The sequence below is a fragment of the Antechinus flavipes genome, chromosome 3 (genome assembly GCF_016432865.1).
Source record: "Antechinus flavipes isolate AdamAnt ecotype Samford, QLD, Australia chromosome 3, AdamAnt_v2, whole genome shotgun sequence".
In the NCBI taxonomy this organism is placed as follows: domain Eukaryota; kingdom Metazoa; phylum Chordata; class Mammalia; order Dasyuromorphia; family Dasyuridae; genus Antechinus; species Antechinus flavipes.
Genome location: NC_067400.1, coordinates 531,541,838 through 531,564,284, shown reverse-complemented (window position 1 = coordinate 531,564,284; position 22,447 = coordinate 531,541,838). Strand labels below are relative to the sequence as shown.

The window sequence follows — 22,447 nt, the reverse complement described above, 5'->3', positions numbered from 1 at the left end:
TCTGTATCTTGTGAGGGGTCAATACTCAGATGTAAATAATATTCCCATACATAAGGGTGGGCTTTAAATAAATAAAATTGGAAATAATGATTCTTCTTATTATTTCACCCACTACTGTTTAATAAATGCTTTGTGTTTGAACTAAATATTCCATCTTTGAATGGACTCACTCCAATAGGACTAGAGAGTTGGTTATTTATGGCATAACCTAAAAGTAAATGGACTTCCTCAAGAGGTAGTTAGCCACCTATCACTATTCATTATTGGTGGAACTGTGAACTGATTTATCCTTTTTTGAAAGCAATCTAGAATTATGCCCAAATGTGGCTGGGGCATCTCAGCAAAGTGAAAGACTTTGTTTTGGAATATGAGTTCTGTTAGATGACTTTTGAAATCACTTTGAAGCATCTGAGATTGTTATTTTGTAATTCTGTGATTCTAGGTTTGACCAGAATCAACTAAGCAAGTATGTATTATATTCCTATGGTATTCCAATTACTGTGCTAGAAACTGGACACAAAGAAACAAAAATAATGAAATCAGTCCTGCCTTTAAGAAGCTTATATTCTTTTAGAGCAGCTGTTCTTAACCCAGCACCCTAAAATCTCAGGTTTAGAAAATTTCAAAACTGTGTATCAGTGTAATTGGCCTCCCTCTGTCATCCTATGTATTTTATTTTATATACTTAACAATATCATTTTGAGAAGAAATCTATGGGCTTTACCAGTCTGCCAGAGGGGATCATGACTCCAAAATGGCTAGGAACCCCTGTACTAAGGAGCTATAACTTCTTCAAAATAAGTATTGTACAAAGAAAATCCAAGAGAGGGATTTTTGTGTAAAGTTTCACAGAATAAATGACAGCTGGATTGAACCCTGATGCAATATAAGGACTCTGAGAGGCAAAAATAAAGGAGGATTACATGCTGGACATGAGATACAAACTGTGTAGAGGTAGGAGAAATGGGATGTAGAATATGGAATTAGCCAGAAAATTGGTAGTCCTATTTGGCTGGAAAAGGGAGATAGAATGGCTAGAAAGTTAGATTGAAGACAATTTGTAGAGGGCTTAAATGCCAAGGTAAAAGTTTTATACTTTTTCCCAGAGTTGGTAGGGAGTCCCTGGAGATTTTGAATTGGAAAATGGAATTATCAGTTCTGTGATATGGGGATGCCAGCACAACATAATAAATAAGCTACTGGACTGGAAGTCAGGAAGAACCTGAATTCAAATCTTACTTCATATACTTTCTAGCTATGTGATTAAGCCATTCACTTAATCTTTATGCCTTATTTCATCTATAAAATGAAAGAGTTGTGCTTAGTGGCTTCTAAGTTCCTTGCTTAATCTAAATTTATGGTATTTTACATACATACACACACAGATATATGTGCATATATATTATATAAATCTCAAATTTTGTGATTGTATAGAGAATGGAATGGTAAGACAAAGCAAGCAGACAAAATAGGAGACTATTACAAAAGTTTATATGAGAGATGATGAAGGCAATAGCTAAAAGGAAGATTTGAAAGGAAGATCTACATTTTCTAAGTAATCCTGAGACATTTATTATATGTATGACCTAGACAAGTCACTTAATCTCTATTTTTCTCAATTTCCTTAACTATAAAATAGTGAAGATAATAGTACCCCACAGGGTTGCAATGAGTTTAAATAAAATACTATTTATAAATTGCTTTGAAAATTTTTAAATGATATATAAGTCCTAGCTCTTTTTTTAAGGAGGAAGATAGACGAGATATTATATTACAAGAATTGAAAAGATTTGACAACTGATTGTAAAGAAGTAATGAGGACAAGAAAATAGTCAAGGATGACTCCAAGCTTATAAACATAGATATCTAAAAGGATGGATATGTTTTCTATAGAAATAATAAAGAAATAAAAAAGAAATGTAATTTTAGAGGATCCTAATGGTCACCTTTTAGATATATTACATTTTAAATATCAAGGAGATATCAAGGAAGGAAAATCCAGTAGTAAATCATTGCTTGACTCTGTGTGTATCTATAACACACATATACAACATACATATGTTTGTGTATGTGTGTATATAAATATATATATGAAAAAATTTAGAAAGATACTTATATCCATAAAATGTTAGGAAACTTCCGAGAAATCAAGCATAGAGTGAAGATAAGGATTCTAAGACAAAGTCCTAGATAAAATCCATGCTAAAAGGAAAGGAAATCCATAATTACCCAATAATAGAGAAAATGGAAGGACTACAGGAACTGAGCAGTTTCCCAAAAGTCAAATGAAGAGATTTGGATCAATGTAAAAGCTAGAAGAGAGATTAAGGAGGATGAAGACTGACAAAAACAAAACAAAACAAAACTCTATCAGGTTCATCAGTTAAGAATATTCATATTTTTAAAAGAAGTTTGGTTTTGGATTTTGGGTTTGGGGTTTGGGTTTTTTTTTTTTTTTTTTTTTTGTTGTTGTTGTTGTTGTTGTTTTTTTGGTTGTTGAGCGATGGGATTGGAAAACAGAAGGGATTAGGAAATAAATAGGTGATAAGAAAGTAGAAGAAGCAGAGAGTAGAAGGAGAAGTAGAGAGTTATTTCTGGAAATTTGTCATTGAAAGGGAAAAAACGATATAAAATGGTATTTCAAAAAAAATGACAGGGTCAAATGAAGATTTGTTTTTAAGATTAGCATAAATCATAGCTAGTATTTGCCTGAGGACTCAGATGAATTCAGATATTCCTGATTCTAAGCTTGGTGTTTTATCCACTGCACAGTCTGGCTGCCCATATATTGAGATACCCATATATAAAAAAAAGAGGTTGATTTGAAGAGAGATTTTGAACCAGGTATTCATCAGCTCTTAAGCAAAGGCTTAGGGAATGGGGGACAAGGAGTAACTTGAAGCCCAGTAGAAATAGGCAATAGGGATCTGGATCAGATTGTATACACTGATGGAGGGAACCTCAAAGGAGGAAAGAATGTCACAAGGATCTAGGAAATGGCCACGGGAATGAAGGAACATAAGAAATTCTATTCTTGGCCTGCTGTGTCAGGAAACATGAGAAAAAGGGAACCAGACTTTGTGCGGATGATCAGGAAAGAAATTCTCACACTAAATGACTACTACTTAAGTCCTTCCCTCTCAAAGATTCTATAATGCTATATATGTTCTGTTGAATTCCCATTATTGAGAATTGGCTAGAATATTATAATTTGAGGATTGTAGGAAAAAGAAGAGCTAAAGAAAAAAAAAGAGAGAGGGGAACCAAAATGGCAATAAAGACAAGGGGAAGAAAGGAAGGAGAAATGTGCTGTTGAGTTATTATAAAGTTTTAAAAATTTTTATACAAAAATATTTTTCTTACAAAAGACATTCTGATGAGATGTTATAGAGAGCTCTGTGTGATTGATGGAACAGCAGCATGGAAGGAGCTTAATCAGTCTCTTGTTTTGTTTTGTTTTTCTGACTTCTTTTATCAGATACTTACAAAACATTAATAATTTTTAAAAATTATTTTGAGGGATTAATGTGCACACACATCTGATAATGCTTTATTCATCAAGCCCAAGGGTTCCTTTTGAATAAGATTTTAGTAAAGTACAAGATTTATATTAGTTTTCTAGTAAAGCGTAGAAGGATCACTTAATTAAAGAGAAAAATAAAAGACTATTTGTTTTAAAGTTAACAAAGCTTAAGAAAATATTTTATGACTTATTATACCAAGTTGGAGTTAGGAATTAATCTCAGTTCTATTCTTTGGAGAAGCATATCCCAATTGTACTCTTCATTGGTGGAGCGAATCTAAGTCATCATTTGAGTTTATTCCACTTACTGAGAATTAATATTTACATTAAAATAGAGGGATAAATCCTACTGAGATCTCATTCAGGGCCCAATTAAGTCTACCAATGAACAATGAAATTATTTTTCTGTATGTTGGCTTAGTCTTGATCCTAATATAGTATTGGGAAATAAAATCAAAATTGTTGTTGAGAAAAAAAATAGTATATGTATGTGTGCATATATATTTATATACATATGTATACATACACATACATATGTAATGTATATTTTATATATATCTATGTATTCAAACTACTAAATTAATTAATTACTACTATTAACACCATTTTATAGATGGGGAACTAGAGGCAGGTAAATATTAAATGACTTACCAGAAGTTGGATTTCAGGTCAGGTCTCTCTGGCTCTAGACCTAATGCTCAGCCCAGAACTTATTTGCTTTCATGCTACTTGTACTTTTCAAGTCACTACTGTTATTATTAGGTATAAACCCCTCATTTTATAATTTTCATAAATGATGAAAATGAGCCTAGAATAAAAGGGAAGTGATTTTTTTCCGAAGTCACCCTAACCTGGAACTCCATGGCTGAAAACCAGGTCTCCTGACTCACAAACCAGTATTCAAGTCCATTCAAAATGCATTTGTTTACTCTTTCTTTCTTCTTCTTTGTATAATGGAATACAAGTGTTTGTGAAGATTTACCAAGTTCAGAATAACACTCCCCCCACTAAAAATGAACAAAAATTTTAAAGCATTTATTATTAATCACATATTATGTGTTTGAGAAGTGGGAGAGTAATATGCATTTGAGATTGTAGGATCAGAAATATAGAGTAGATTCTTGGAGACCAATTAGTTCACCTTTTACATTTGACAGATGGGGAAACTGAGGGTGCTGATGACTTGCATCACCAGCAGATAGGAAACAGCAGAACCAAGATTTGAAATCTGGACCCCTGACTCCAAATCCATTGATCTTTCTATTGTGCTCTTCTGTTTTCCTTACAAAATTAACTCCCTGCCTTGATTGAATTTCCAAATTCATAAAGGAGTAAGAAGTATATGGATCTATAGCTCACGTGCAAAATATGCCTTAAGTCCACAGGATAGGTGTTGTTTCCCTTATACTAAATTAACTCCTCCAGTTGGAGTGATTTAAGCTAATTTGAGACTCCGATTTTGCTTCAGAAGTCTGCTTTTGTATCCTCACTTCAACGTGTCTGCAGTTCCTCTTTGCTAAACAGAATATATGCCATATAAACTAAGGTAGCTAGAATTGAGAGAGAAACACCATCTGTGACTTAATGCCCAGTTGACCAAAGGTGGTATAAATCTGGCTATTTATTAAGCCCTTTTAACCAGCGGCCAGAACACTAATGTCGGTACTATGTGCCTCCTCTTGCCTGCCAGGTAGAGCCATAATACAGCATATAATCATTGCTACTGAACACATTGTGAGGGAGTCATTTTTCTTTGTATGTAGAAGAATGGCTCTTTAACAGAACCCCCATTACCACATTACACTGCTGAGTGCACAGAAGCCATCAGCTGACAGCTAAAATGTGTTATTTTAATCTCTACTTCCTAATGCTTTTGTGACCAGGGAGCTACTTAGGCTACTTAGAAATAAATGAAGTTTAAGATAACACATTTAAAATAATAGATTTTCTATTTAAGTTGTGTTTATATGACAAAACACTCAGTTCAGTTCAACAAACACGGATTAAGATGGGCAGCAAGATGGCCCAATGGCCTAATGTTAGACTTGGAATCAGGAAGACTTGAGTGTGAGTTCTGTGTCAGACATTTACTAGCTGTGTGGCCCTTAGCAAGTACTTTAAGCTTTCTCAGTACATTTCCTCTTCTATAAAATGAGTTTAATAATGATATCTACTTCACAGGATTGTTATAAGAATAAAATGAAATAATAAAATATATGATGATACCTTCTGCAAGAAGTCTTTTTCTGTAAATTATTTCCTATTTATCTTGGATCTAGCTTGTTTTGTATGCATTTAAATGCTAGTTGTCTCCTCTATTAAGTTTTAATTCCTTGAGGATTTGGACTGTCTTCTTCCCTTCAGTGCTTAGCACAAATGTTTATTGATTGATCACTTTCCCAGTTCTTAATCTTCATACCTTCCCTCTAAATTATAAGCTCCTTAAGGACAAAGACTGTGTTTTGTCCCCTTTTAATGTCCCTAATGTTTAGCATAATACCTGGCAAACAGTAAATGTTTAATAAATGTTCATTCTTTGCTTGATTGAAATTATGCCCATTTTGGGACAATTAGGTGACTGGCACAGTGCTTACAATACCAGCCCTGAAGTCAGGAGGACCTGAGTTCAAATCTGGTCACAGACATTTAACACTTCCTAGCTATGTGACCCTGGGCAAGTCACTTAACACCAATTGCCTCAACAAAAAAAAAAAAAAAAAAATATGCCCAATTTGTCATATATCACCTATACATATGTATGTGTATATATATTTTTTCTTTATATTCTTTTTTATATTATATTTTTTATCATAGCCTATTATATACAAAACATATGCATGGGTAATTTTTCAACATTGACCCTTGCAAAAACTTCTGTTTCAACTTTTCCCCTCCTTCCCTCCACATCTTCCCCTAGATAGCAGGTAGTCCCATACATGTTAAATATATTAAAGTATTACATAATTCTTTGTATATTGTCTCCCACATTAGATTATGAACTTGTTAAGATAAGGGGTTACTTTTTGCCTTTCTTTCTATCCACAACATTTAGCATCATTCCTGGCACACCAATAAGTTTTTTTTTCTAAATGTTACTCTCTTGATTGAGTTTTAAAAATATTTTGCAGACTTTAAAGTGTTATATAAAAGTTAATTATTTTTACTGTTGTAGTAGTTGTTTGTTGTAGGTCATTATGCTAAAAAGAAAAAAATGTTTTTAGATGGAATATATTACAAAGATGTAATGTGATAAAATTTCAATTATTTGATTCTTGGATTCACAAAATTTAATAGAAAGGAATGCAAAACTCCATACTTTGCTTCAAAAAAGCTGCACAAATGTAATATATAAAAGACATTATTAGACAAATTTGGGGAAAAGGAAAGCTCTGTGGGTTTACGGGAATTACTCATGAGTAATAACCAATAATATTTCAAAGAAGATAAAAAACAAACCTAAATTTATACTATATATAAATTTTAAAAAATCAGTGCCCCTAATAAGGACAATGATAACCCATTTCTTCTATGCCTTGATTGGGCTACATCTAGACAATTATGTCCTCTCCAGAATGCTACATTCACTTGGTTTAATGCATTTAGAAGAAGAGAATAAGCATGGAAATGATAGTGAAATCTATGCCAAATGAGAATTGAAGGAACTAAAGCTTTTTAAATTGCATAAGGGAAGACTTGGACATGAATAAGGGCGTTAGAATTAATATCTTTTTTCGTACATTTGAAGAACTATTAATGAAACAGGGATTCAGCTGGTTCTATTTGGAACAAAAAGGCAGAACTTTCAGAAAAACAGATTTTAGCTCAATATAAAGAACATTTTTTAAATAATTAAACTTATCCAAAAAATAAGATGGAATGCTCCAGAATATAGGGAGTTCTCTTTCACTGTAGATCTTCAAATGAAGGCCATAGATATTGAAGTGAACATTCCGTTTCAGGCATGCTTGGACTGGATAACATCTGAGATCATTTCCTTCAGCTCTGAGATTCTGGGACTTGTTTGCTGTCTTCAGCAAATAACTTCATTTCCTTGGGCCTCTGTTTCCATATATATAAAATAAAATACTCAGTCTAGATCCCTTTACACTATAAAACTGAATGATTCACTTTTATTCTGAGTGTAGATTTATCAGCTAGTTGTATCCAACTTAACCATTAATTCTTCCCTTTGGAATTTTACTTTTTTATTTTTAAATTATCTTTTCTGATGCTTAGTGCAAATTATCTTAATCTCATGCTTATCTTTTCTTCCTGTAGAAGAACTTTACCTTCCTTTGAGGGATAACTCCACATTTTTCACAGCATCTAGCACACTGAGTAGGTACTCAATAAACATTTGTTTCATGGTTGAATGAATTAACGATTGTCTTTTCCAACTGAACCATCTGTGTGGATCAGTTCAATGTAACTATTGCCAAATGTCCACTGACCTCCTCTGTTTTTACATTGCCTTTACAGAGCAGACTGTGGTATAATAGAAAAATCATTGGACACTCAATTGGACACATTGAGAGTTCTGGAGAGGTCAGGAAGGCAGGGGTCTAGTTTTGTCTGAAACTGACATTTAGCAAGGGTTTCTAACTTTTTTTATATTTTTGACCACTTAGGTCAATGAAGATATGGACCCCTTCGCAAAGCAACTTACATACATAAAAAATATATATAGGATTACAAAGAAAACATTAAAATACAATTATTACTTTCTCCAAGTTCATAGATCCCAGGTTAACATCCTCTCATCTAGATCATGTCCTGTTTTCTTGCCTTTGGGATTTGGGGGAAAATATGAAAATATTTTCTACCACTAAGACCAGTACTAAACTGGATTTTCTCCTCCTGTTTCTTTTTTCATATCTGAATGTCTGGAATTGGAAAGTCTATTTCAACCCTATTATAGTCTTCCCATAGGATGATTACAGGGTGATTATAACTTCTGTCATTTAGCTAACTGATAGCTACCTAAAATACATTTGGTTGGCCAATGTGACAGAGACCTGATGTGCTAATAAATGTAACTAATTTGTGGGATTGCATCTTGGTAAATTAGCCTCTTAAATAATAAAGGATATAATGCATTATGTTTTGGAGAGATAGATATAGATACAGATGTAGATATAGATATAGACATATTTGTTTCTCACAGTGATTTTGTGAAGTAGGTGCCACAGACTGATCTTGATTTTGCAAATAAGAAAACTAGAATTCATATCTTAAGAAATTCTCCCATGGTAACATTATGAGGAAGTATTGGATACAGGAGTTGAAACCATCTTTCTGATTCTAAATATAACCCTCATGCAGCACTATCTCTCTGTTTAAACTATTCACTAAAACTTATATGAAAATCTTTTCAGTTTAAATGAGTTACTTTAAGAAACTAATTATGGAAATGCAAGTCTCATGGGAATCTGCCCAAGTCTGATCACATGTGAAGTATCAAATACAGTTCTATATTTCTCACTTTGAGAAAGACATTAATAACCTGGAAAGTGTCAAGGTAAAGGTCCTTGAGATCATTTCACATTAGAATTGATTGGAATAACTAAGTATATTTAACCTTAAGAAAAGATTCAAGGCTAAAAATAAACAAAAGAATATTGTATATTGTAACAGCAATAATGTTTATTAGGATCAACATTGAAAATCTTAGTTACTCTGATCAGTGCAATGGTATGAGACAATTCCAAAGGTCTCATAATGAAAAATGCCATCTATCTCCAGAAAGAGAACTGGTGAGTTCAGAAGGCATTTTGAATCATATGGTTTTTTATTTTATTTTTTTTTTTGCAACATGGCTAATATATAGATATATTATAGAAATATTTTTGCATGACTCCAATGTTATAGTTGATCATCTTTTCAATGGGGCAATGAGAGACCATAAGGAGGGAGATAACTTAGAACTCAAAAATGAATGTTAAAAATAATTTTAAATAAATAATTTCAAAAGAAAATTCAAGTCAATAGATATGATTTCTCTATTCAAGAAATGTTATATAGAAAAGAGATTAAATTTGTGTCTTCCACTAGAAGGAAGAAACAGGAACCGTATGTGGAAGCTGTAAAGAAACAAATTTAGAGTTAATGGGGGAAGGGAGGAAGTGACATTCTCCAGAGTAGAATAGACAAATTTAAGAGGTAGTGAGCATCCTTCCTGAAGCTCTTCAAGCAAAAGCATTTGCTGAGAATTTTGTCATCAGACTAAATGACCTATGAGTTTTCTTCTTGAGATTCTGTAACTCTTTGATTTCAATGAACTCACTTATCCAGATGAACAAGGCACAGTAGAATTGTTATCAAAAGATCATGGGTTCAGATACTGCCTTAGATACCTGCTAGTTATATAACCCTAGGAAAGTCAATTTATCTGTCTATATTTCAGTTTCTTCATCTATAATTTGGGGTGAAAAATTAACATCTAAGATTGCTTTCATCTCAAAATCTATGATCTATCATTTTTGATACCTCTTTCATTTGTTCCATTTTCCCTGTTTATATAGGTATTTTGGTGACATCAGCGGGAAGGTAATAGTTAATTAATGTTTATTAAGCACCTACTATGTGCCAAGTTAAGTACTGGGGGTACAAAAAAAAGGCAAAAGATAGTCCCTGGCTTCAAGAAGCTGAGACTCTAATGAGGGAGACAACTACACGAATATATGTAGAAAAGCTATATACAGAATAAAAAACAATTAAGAAAGGGAAGATACTAGAATTGAGGGAGATTGGGAAAGGATTCCTATAGAATATGGGATCTTTTTTTGCACTGGAAATCAGAAAAGGTAATAGATAGCGATGAAGAAGGAAGACATTTCAGACATAAGGCATAGCCAGTGAAAATACTGTTTTCGGCAACTCTAATTCAAAGTGAGTTCAGCAACTTCAGTTCATATCCAAGGATAGTATATTATTACTGAATAATATATACAATAATAATAAATATTCCATGATAAATAAATCTGGCTGAAGGTCAGGACACTCACAGAGATCCAACCAGAGCAGGAGGCTAGGACCACATTCTTTCACTTCTCCCAGATGCTTTCCTTATTATATTTATCACTCCCCAAATATATTCATCCTTTCTTCTCATTTCTCTTCTCCTCTTCCTCCCTTTTGTCTCTGGCCACATCTTGTCCTTCTCACTGAGGCTTCATTCCCTTTTTTTCTCTTTACATTTTTCCACATCAATCTGCCATATACATTTTTTTGCCCTGGGGGAATCTTCTCATTTCCCTTCAACATCTTTCTTAGACCCACTTTCATTCTGCTGGCTGTCGCCCTGTTCTCATCTCTACCATTAAATGTATCCTGTTCTGTTATCTATCTTCTTTACATGTGTGAAACAGGAAATATAAAAGGTCCTTTCACATAAAGCTTTAGGGATCGCCAACAATTTGTCAGTGTTGAAATAAGGCTAAGAAAGCAGAATGAGAGCAAAATGTTTCTGGAGTCTTAAATCCATGATTTTGGTAGCCTACTTGTTTTCCTAGGATCTGGGTGATGAATGCCACCTGCTGTTAAAACAGATTTTAGCAGTCTCAAAAATGAACATCACCAGATTGGTTCACTGCTTCACAGAATAGCAGAATTTAAGAGTTGGAAAAACCCTCAACAGATGCTAATTCCAAATGATTTGAGAAAAGAATCTTTATTATAAAAAATACAGAAAATGATTGTCTAACCTTTGTTTGAAGACCTCCAGGTAAGCTGAATCAACCCACAATCTCTTTTTTTTTTTTTTAAATTTTTTTTAACCCACAATCTCTTGAAGCGATCCATTCCATTTGAGAGCAGCTCTAATTGTTAGGAAGTTTTTCCTGACTTCAAGCTTAAATTTACCTTTTGGGAACTTTTTACCCATTATTCCTAGCTTTGCCTTCTGAGACCTAATCCTTTGTCCATATGACAGTTCTTCAAATACTTGAAGAAACAGATGTACTATTCCTTCCAATTCTTCTCTTCTTTGAACTAAATAAGCCAAACTCCTTTGATAGATCCTCACATGGCATGAACTTAAGACCCTTCATCATTCCTGATTGCTCTCCTTTGGACATTCTCCAGCTTCCCACTATTTTTCTTAAACTCTGGCACCCAGAACCAAATGCAGTGTTCCAGAGGAGGTTTGACGAGGACAAAATAGATCATAGAATCAGAGCATTAGAGTCATGTCCATTTAATTCAACTCACTCATTTCACAGATGAGGAAATTGAGGCCTAAGAACATTAAGTGACAACCAGTGTTGCCCTGATAGCTAAATATCAAAAGCAGGATTTGAACCAAAGTCTTCTGAGTCTGGATCTAGTGTGATCTTTCCACTGTACTTTCTTATACCATTTTCCTGACGAGAGACTGATCACCCTTCACTTGAAGATTTCTAGTAATGGAGAACATGCCCTTCAAGGAAGTACATTTTTGTGGAGGAACAGGAGCAGCTCTAATTTTATTTTTTTATAATCTGCCTTTTTGCCCCCCTCCAAAAAAATTAGTCCAATCTATATTCCATATAATCAATATGGATTGAAATACTTGAAGGCAAGTGTCATATCTCCTATAAGTCACCATTCTTCAGGTTAAAACTTCCCAATCTTTCATTGTCTCTTTCTAAGGCAGAGTATTAAGGCATCTAACCAGACTGGCTGCCCATGTAGATGCTAACCTAAGTCCTTCAGTACTTTCTATTGGAATGAATGGTGTATGTTGATTGATTATTACTTATGCCAACAGTGACAGAAACACGAATATGACTTTCACTTCTCAATACACGAAATTTTTACATCAAATCGTGACTCTGATACCCTCTTTTAAAAACAAACCACCAACCTGATTATTAAAAGTTCTGATAAGCTTCTTGTGTACTAGACTCATGACAAAGTTCCCTCTTTGCCCAGCCTAAGGCTGTGTATCTCCTTCTAATGCAGTCATATGACAAGTCTCCATCAAACAGCATTATCCTCAAGAGAATCTCGAGGGTAAGAAATGCAAAATGGAGTCCTAGTCACTTCACAAAAACAGGCTAATGATTGGAGTTTCCATGGTTTTTATTTATTTATTTTTACATTTCTAACTATGGATTTCCTAAGTATTTACTATATAAGTTCATTGCTAGTTTACTACATAAATTACTCATAAAGTTCTTTATATTTTTTCATTTGTTGTCAGACACCAGAGGGACCACATATATTTATCCATTAAGAATATATGTATGTTGTTTACTATATCATACCACAGAAATGATTATTATTGAAAAACAACTTATAAACTGGTTCTAAAAAATTCAGTTGCAAAATGGAGACTTAAAACAAAATGGAGTTAGTCATGATAAGCTGACAAACATTCCTACTAACTTATTAAGGCAATAAAACTTGTTCTGTTACATCTGTTTCCTTCTTCACGGTACTGTTGTAAAACAAGGTGTAAACTACAGTTATATAGAAATGTGAGTCACTTATTTTCCTCATCTGGTCATCTCTTAATATTCTACTATTCACTGTATATGTAAGAATCAAAGAACCTTTGACTCTTCCCCCACAACTTTTGTAGGGGCATAGTGATATAGCAGAACCCACAGTGATAAAGACCCCTGAACTTAAAATCAGAAGACCTTTTAGCAAGTGACCTTCAACGAGTCACTTAATGTATTGAACCTCTTTAATGATCTATAAAATGCAGACAATAATATTCATACCGACTACTTCACAGGATTGGCAATATGTAAACTACAAAATGGAAAGTGATAAAAATGGTGTGTAGTTGATGGAAGAGAAGTATTTACAGAGAGTGAGTGAACTAAAAGTCACAGATTTGCCCATAAAGAAAAAAATCTTAGCACTTCATTTCCAATGTGTCTGCATGATGTTCTTGAGAATTTCCCATTTTCGAATCCAATCCAATCCAACAAGCATTCATTAAATACTTACTATATGCAGAGTAGGATAATAGGTGGTAGATATTTTGTGAGAGTAGGAATTGTCTAGATCTATAATGTCATTGATGAGGAAACCTCTCCTAACATAAATCAGCACCATCTCTGTAACCCATTGACTTAGAGAGCTACTTACTTATAACAAAGAGAAGTTAAATTAATTGCCCTGTGTCACAAGGCAAATATGTGTCAGAGTTGGGATTTGAATCCAAGGTACTCCAGCACTGAGATAGTCTCCCTATCCACTATGTCAAGCTGCTGTTGTTGTTTGTCCTTTGTTCTTAAAGAGGACCATGACATCAGGAAGGTGATATCTTGACTTGCAAGTTATTTGAATTTAACTGAAGCAGAGCTCTGCAAAGTCACTAGCCTCATTCTCTCCTCTAGAACTATCTAGATATTGTGTCAAGATATAGACAACTGGAAATGGCCCTGGATGAAGTGAAAGAGCTTGTTTGTTTGTTTGTTTTGTTTTTTTAAGTTAAGGTCTTTCCCAGGTTTCAGTTTGTCTGAGACAGCATCCATTTAGATGATTAAGTCTAGTTTCATATGTATTGATTAATCAAAACAAACAATATTGCAGTTTCTTTTTCCCATTTTATCAGAAAATTTCAACATGTAAATAGATGCCATAGTCATGATAATTTGAGGATGGACAGATCCTTACTGAGGAGGTTGTTTAAAAGAGAGAATAATTTTATTGATAGCCCCAGAATAAAACATGAAAGTCCTTCCTTATTTCATATTTCTTTTTGCTCTGTAATGTTCTGTACAATGTATTTGAGAAGACAACACTGGAATAGTATCCTTTCAAAACTAAGTCTTCATGTTAATTAAAAGCTTTTGCCTGAAATTATCCCCAGACCAAACATGGAGAAGTGAAAATATGCTTTTTAAACTTGGCATCCTAATGAAACAAAGTGATCATTTATTAGTCATTGGAATTCTGTTTGTGTGAAAGTCCTTACTTGCCTGCCAAGCCAAATGATGTGCTCTGTCAGATAAGTAATAAAGAAAGATTTTAATTCTCTCCATCTCCTTGGAAATAGTGTGATTGACAAGGGAAATAGGAGCGGGGAGAGTGAAGGTTGACAGCTTGGAAGAGTGTTATTTGTAAACAAGTATTAGATTGCTTTTCTAAAAAAATAATAATTTTCATATATCCAAACTGAAGCTTTCCTTCTTGCCTGCATAAAGTGCTAATCCCTTTGGGGCCCTCAAATCCCATTAACACTCCTGTTTTCTTCCCCTTCCTGACCATCAATAAAGCAGTTTAAAACAAAAGCATCCTATGCTGCTCTCCTAACACCCCTAGATTTCTAAAGTAGCAAATGCCATTTTTCTTTATTTAATTTTTTGTTTAGTGTTCTCCTCCCTGTGAGTATAGAACTAAAATGTGCATTTAGGAAATGGGCTTCAATGTTCATCTATCAGTGAAATTAATGGGTAGGATGATGCATCATTCAAGTTAAAGCAAGTTAAAATATATGATTGATGCCTTCCCATTTTTCTTTTTTATTCCCACTCTCCTATCATACAGCCCCTGCTTCTCTTCAGAAAGCCACTTTCCTACTTCATTATTGTATCAATGGCAACTCAAATCCCTCTAGATTATAAGGTTTGTAAAATACTTTCCTCTTATTAGTCCAGACAAGTAGAAAATGTAAGTTGTATTATCTTTCTCATAAAGACAGAAAACAAACTCAGGGAGGATAAATGAATAAGACTATGCCAAGGATCACATAGCTTGTAAATGGTCCAGTTAGGAATAAAACCTAGATAGCAAAATAGAAAAGAGAAGAGGAACCTGAACTTGGGAGTCAGGAAAACTTGAGTTTAAACCTGGCCACTATATTGACTAAATATGTAACCCTGGACAAGTCACTTAATCTTTCTATTTGTCTCAGTTTATATTTGCCTCTTTTATAAAGGAGAAAAAAATAACTACATCATGGGATTGATTATGAGAGGAAAAATGAAGTAACATTTGTAAAGTGATTTACACAGTACCTGGCACAAAGAAATCTTGTTAACTTATTTTTTTATTTATAATTCCAAATATGGCTCTTTCTGCTGTGTTCTGAGAGACTTTAAAGACCACTGAGTCCAAATTTATTATTTTTTACAAATAAGGAAACTGAGGCTGAAATTAAGTAGCTTGTCCTGGAGCTCAGAGCTAGTAAATTCAGATTGTTCTAATTCCTGAATTTAGCATTCTGCCCACTGTACTACCAAGTTGTCTTTACCAGACCATGCCAGTAAACTGACATAAGTCCATGCCTGCAACAAGGTATCCAATTAGGAAATAATAGTGTTACTTTTTCCAGACATGTTTGCATTTGAAACAGAAACTGTGACATTAAAATAGTTTTGTATATATACACACATAAAACAAAAACAAACTCAGATATGCATGTATATTATATACATACACACACACACACATATATATGTATATATACACACACACACACACACACACACACACACACACATATATATATATATATATATATATATATATATATACCTATACATTCATAGGCATGAATTTATATGTGTATGTATGTGTATATATGAAGAGAGAGCAAGAAGGAGATACTAAAATGGATGAATGTATATATAGATGGATAGAGATATAGATAGATAGATAGATAGATAGATGGATGTATATGGAAAATTGGGTTTATCCTGATAATTGCTGTTTCTAAAACTATTATTTAGCAGGTGGAGTGGGTGCTTTTGGATGAGCTTATACTGGGCTTCTCATTTGAAAGCCTCTCAAACCATAAGGATGACAAGTCCTTCTGAGAAGATATAAGCTGAAGTTCCTTGGCATAGTATAGCATTATAAATATTTATGTGGCTCTTCTAGAAATATTTTGAGATGTTTGCTAGTCTGTTAGAACAATATGATCCTAAATTCTGAGATCGTTCTTTAATCCATTTCCATTTTAGCTATCTAAATTGAGTGTTTTCAACCTGGGGTCCTTGAATCAAGATAATTTATCTTGTTGTTATTGTTGAGTCATTTCAGTTATGTCCAAATCTCTTTGACCCCATATGGGGTTTCCTGGGCAAAGACAGTGAAGCGCTTTGCCATTTCTTCTCCAACAAAGTTTTATAATTGGGGAAACTAAGACAAAGTTAAATGACTTTCCCAGATATGACCAAGTATGGATTTGATCTCAGATCTTCCTGTTTTCAGGTACCAGGCTACCTATCAGCCCAAACTTATCTTTTATAAAATAATAATAACTGCATTTCAATTTAATAGCTTTTTGTGGTAATCTTGTGCATCTTATTATATTCATTTAAAATCATTACTCCAGTAAAGGGGTACAAAGGATTCACCAAACTCCCAAAGGGATTGATGACATAAAGAAAGTTTACAGGACCTTGGAATAGATTCTCATCTTTCCTGCAACTCCATCTCACATATTATTAAATGTTTTCATTGAGAAAAGGGGGTTCATTCATCTTAGAAACATGTTTTGAAATCCCCCCCCAAAAAAATAGGACAAAAAAGAGAGTTCAGAAAGTTACTGCTATTGTGGTTTTAAATTCTTGGTCCATAGAACATGTTTGATATTTCTTTATCTCATTTCTTTCCTTTTCTGAGAGGTGAGGATTTTTATCTTGGACATTTTCTCACTTGTAGCAAAGCCTTTTGACTGAGGATTCCCTCCGTTGCCTTTCCTTGGAATCATTCCTGTTTAGACTCAGGTACCATCAGCACTATCATCATATCACGTCAAACTAATCTCAGACTGTAGTTAGGACTAAATAGTTGTTTTAAAAGCAGTGATTATCAGAATAAAATGAGATTCATATATGTGTGTGTGTCTATGTGTGTGTATGTATGTGTGTGTGTGTGTGTGTGTGTGTGTGTGAGAGAGAGAGAGAGAGAGAGAGAGAGAGAGAGAGAGAGAGTGAGTCCAATACTAAGCTCAGCTGATTTGAGCCTAGTTCTTTTCAGAGATTTGGCACTCTTTCCACCATACCTTCCTGCTTCTTACTTACAACCTATGATGTGCAAGATGCCCATGCAGATTTTATGAAGGATATCTGGTTTCTTTAATGTGGCTATTCCCTCCAGCATTTCGGATCACAGTCCCAGCACTTCTTTTTGTCTTCTGTGACACTTAGTCATGTCCTCCCATAGATATGATACAAAGGGTGTACCACTTCTGGGTCCTCTCTCTAGATGTGTTGACATTAGAATAGAGCTGAAGACCTGTGATCCCTGGCATTTCTCTCTCCCCATAAGACCAACCCATCTCCTGCCTGGTAATACACATTTTGAGTAATAACTTTCATGTTGATTCTCCTCTATAATTTCTTCTTGCTAATAGAATCATAATGATTTAGGACTGCAAGATTAATACAATCTCTCATTTTATGGAAAAAGAAAGAGGCCACAAAGGTAAAGGTCTTTCTAAAGATTATGTAGAGATAGGTATATTGGTCATATTTTATTAATATTTTCTCAGTTACTCTTTTATATATAAGATCTAATTATTTTACCCATATTCTGTACTTTTCTCTTTTAAAAAGTATTTGTTCAATTACATGCAAAGACAATTTTTTTTTTCTTGCTGAGGCAATTGGAGTTAAGTGACTTGCATAGCATCACATATATAGCTAGGAAGTGTTAAATATCTGAGACCAGATTTGTATTCAGGTCCTCCTGATTTCAGGTATGATATTCTGTCCACTACACCATCTAGATGCTCCTAAAGACAATTTTTAACATTTTTTTTAAAAATTTTATTTAATAATTACTTTATATTGACACTCGTTTCTGTTCCAAATTTTTTTTCCCTCCCTCCCTCCACCCCCTTCCCTAGATGGCAAGCAGTCCTTTATATGTTGGATATGTTGTAGTATATCCTAGATACAATATATGTTTGCAGAACCGAACAGTTCTCTTGTTGCATAGGGAGAATTGGATTCAGAAGGTATAAATAACCCGGGAAGAAAAACAAAAATGCAGATAGTTCACATTCGTTTCCCAGTGTTCTTTCTTTGGGTGTAGCTGCTTTTGTCCGTCATTTATCAATTGAAACTCAGGTCTCTTTGTCAAAGAAATCCACTTCCATCAAAATATGTCCTCATACAATATCGTTGTCGAAGTGTATAATGATCTCCTGGTTCTGCTCATTTCACTTAGCATCAGTTCATGTAAGTCTCGCCAGTCCTCTCTGTATTCATCCTGCTGGTCATTTCCCATAGAACAATAATATTCCACAACATTCATATACCACAATCTACCCAGCCATTCTCCAATCGATTTTTAACATTTTTTAAATAAAATTTTGAGTTCCAAAATTTTTCCCTTCCTCCCTACCCTCTCGTCTCCCTAAGACAGTAAGCAGTTTAATATAGGTTATATATGTGCAATCATGTAAGACATTTCCATATTAGCAATGTTATATTATTTCCTTTTAGAGTATTGTACAAATCTATTCCTTGATGGGTTCGTAATTATATGTCTGCTGATCCTATGACGCTGCTGAGTATACTTGAGCTATCTAGCCCTACTGCTTTTTCCATCTTTATTTTCATTCACGAAAATTCTCTTTTCTCATGTAGTATGTTAGAATATGTGTGATGGTGATAGTGGGGAACTGTAGGGAAGACATTATCTTTAACAGAGAAAAAGATTGTTATAGACATCTTTACAAATCTTTTCCATTTTTTAAAATCTCTTCAGTGTCTGCTTTCCAATTGCACCCTCAAATACCCTTAATTTGTTCTGGATTAGTTTGTCTTCTGGTAGGAAGTGGCAACTTTCCATAAGCTTGGTTCCCACTCCACCTCCACCCACTGTTTCACTATTTTGTGAGGAAAAAAAACAATCTTGCTCATAATCTTTCACTATTTTTCTTCATATGACAAGTACATTTATATTCTAAAACTGTATTGGTTTTGGTTAACTATCTCTCTACTTTGCAAAGTGATGGAATCTTTACTGGCTGAATCAGCTTGCTGTTTGTTTTGATCTGCTAATCATGGTATTTGATTTATACTGAGTGAGCTGGATAGTTCAATGTCTAGATCAGAGTTTGATCACAAATCAGAAAGATCTGAGTTTGAATTTTGCCCCAGATACTCATTAGCTATTATCATTTACTATTAATTATCTCATTTAACTCCCTGGGCAAGTTACTTAATCTCTGTATATCTCAATTTCCTCAAATGTAAAATTATAATAGCATCTTTCTTGCAAGATTTTTGTGAAGATCAAATGACATGTAATATGCTTTGCAAACCTTAAATAATTATATAAAATTCTAGACAGAATTATTATTTTGGTTTAATTTCCTTATACAATGATGACATTGCACATCAATGTTTTTTATACATTCTCCATTTAGTCAGCTTCAAAATTGATCATCTGAATTTGTCTTATTGGAGTTACCTCCATGACATACTATATCTTCTCATTTTTATTCTTCTCATTTGGCATTAATTCTGTACTTAAGTCTAATAAGTTAATGATCCAGGTTTTCATAGATGACCAATTTAAAAATGACTCCTATGTTTATCATCATTTGGTTCCATCTGTTAAAATGTTAACAGTTTCAAGGTTTTTTTTTTTTTTTTTTTTTTTGCAAGGTTATTTGCTCTATGACGCATGTCACATATCAAGACTGAGAGAAGTAGATGTGTGTATTATATAGTCTCTGCTTTCATGAAGCTTAAAGTATGGTTGGGAAGGCAGAATGCACACAAGTGAATAAAATCACACAAATTAGATCAAATTACCTTACTAGCCTTAAAGCCAGAAAGATTTGGATTTAAGTTCTGACTCTGACATATACTTTCTCTCGGACTATGAGTAAGTCACTTAATTTGTCATTACTACCAGATAATCCTCTTGGATTGCAAGTTACAGGCAATTTGCTGAACTTCCTTAGGGTAAAAATTTTCCATTCCTGGAATTTCCCACATGGATGAAGTCATAACTCTGAACCAAAGAAATAAAAGCAGCAGGTTGCATAAGCTAAGTGCCAAATGAAAAGTAAGACAGGAGATAAACTACAGGAATTGAGAAAGGAGAAAGCACTTGAGCCTGGTGATCCTATTTTAAATTTACCTTTTTCATTTTTCTCTTGTTTTATTTTATTATGGTAAAACTTGACAAATAATTTTTAAATGATAAAATACTTCCACAGAAATGTTCACATAAAATTTACTTCTTCCTGATGAAGATAAATAGTTATTCTAAGATAATCAAAGGACATTGAAGAAGCATCCTATATGTCTTCCTCCCTTCTCCCTTACCAGCACCATTCAAAAGTCCTAAGGAAATTAAGAAATAGTGTATAGCCTCTCTTTCCTTCCTTTAAGGCTTGGCTCCATCATCACCATCTGTTACTGTCTTCATAACAATTTTCCCTAAATCCCTAATTGAAAGTAATGCCTTCTTAACATTTTGTTTATTTTACTCTCCATCACACTCTACTCTGTATAAGATTTATACTGCCTACATAAGGTATAGATGTCCTCATTGAATGTCAAATGTATACATACATATAGTTAACTCCAGAAACATTGAACTCTGTAATCTTTTCTATCCCTCTCCTCTTCCTACCTTGAGGAGAACCAAAGAAGAAGTCTTAAGACTGGCCTCTTAAATTTTCTGAGAGAGCAGTACTGGATTAGCTTTATATCCTTCTGCCTCAGTAGATATTGTTGGGCTAAAGAACACAGTTCAAATTAGAAAGTCATTTTCCTGATCATGATTAAGACAAGAATACTCTAATACTACAATCATTAGTTTAGTCCTTTCCTTACCAAAACAAAACAAAACAAAATACAGGTCTTTTTTTTCCTCAGTAAACACATTTTTCAGAGCAAATGACAAACAAACATGGAGAAGATATACAACAGAAAATAGGCAAAAGTGAATGATCTCTTTCTTTGGGAGCAAGATATATCAGTTCAACCAAGAAAGATTTCCCAATCTTACCCAATGGGAAATTCCTCAAAGACTCAAGGAAAGCAAATCAGAAATCAGGGACATCTTGATGAATTGTCTTCTCTTCCATGTTTGCATGAGAATATTTCTTTTTCTCCTCCCAGAGAAGGTCTTCAAGTGTCCGGAGTGTCTCTTTGGAAGAAGAAAAAGAAATTGTCCCTATGTTCCAAAGCTTTCCTACATATTAGGTCTTTTCAGTAGAGTCTCATGCAAAATCTTGCAGGCTTGCCTGGAAACCCTGAGACATCTTTATTATATTTATTCTTATGTAAAATTTCCTTATTAGATTCACTCCTTAATTTCACGAAACTCATTGGGCATCACCCATCAGGATCACATAGTAAATATGTATCAGAAGAAGGATTTGAACTGAGATCCACCTAATTTCAAAAATCACTTTTTATCTGCTAGTCATACTGCCTAGCATACATTGAGTGCATAATAAATGTTTGTTGAATTGAATTGAATTTTAAGGTCTTTCTTACACACTTATCTAATTTATGTTATTAATATATTCTGATCCCTAATATGCTATAAAATCTTTGAAGATAGACACTCTATCACTGTTTTTTCCCTAATCTTTATTTTTGTTATTGTGCTTAGTCATGTCTAATTCTTCATTACTCCAATTGAGGTTTTCTTAGCAGATTCTGGAATAATTTGCCATTTCCTTCTCCAGCTCAAATGGAGCTCCTTCTCTTCCAGAAGAGAAAACTGAGGTAAACAGGACTTAAGTGACTTGCTCAGGATCACACAACCAGTGAGTTTCTGACGTCACATTTGAACTCAGACCTTCCTGATTCTAGACCTAGAATTGTTTCAGATGTGCCATGTAGCTGGTTGTATCCTAAGCATAAAGGTTTTGCATAGTGTTTTTGTCCAATTATTTAATCATGTCCAACTATATGTGAGCCCATTTATCTATGGGATTTTCTTGGAAACGATATTAGACTGGTTTACCATGTCCTTTTCTAGGGTGTTCCCATTTTATAC

At 33.9% G+C, this 22,447-nt stretch overlaps 1 protein-coding gene across 14 annotated transcripts in view; it reads left to right on the top strand.

Moving 5' to 3' along the window:
- DLG2 (discs large MAGUK scaffold protein 2) overlaps positions 1–22,447 on the top strand; it is a 2,591,935-nt gene that overhangs the window by 2,063,117 nt on the left and 506,371 nt on the right. The gene's annotated exons all lie outside the window — the stretch shown is intronic.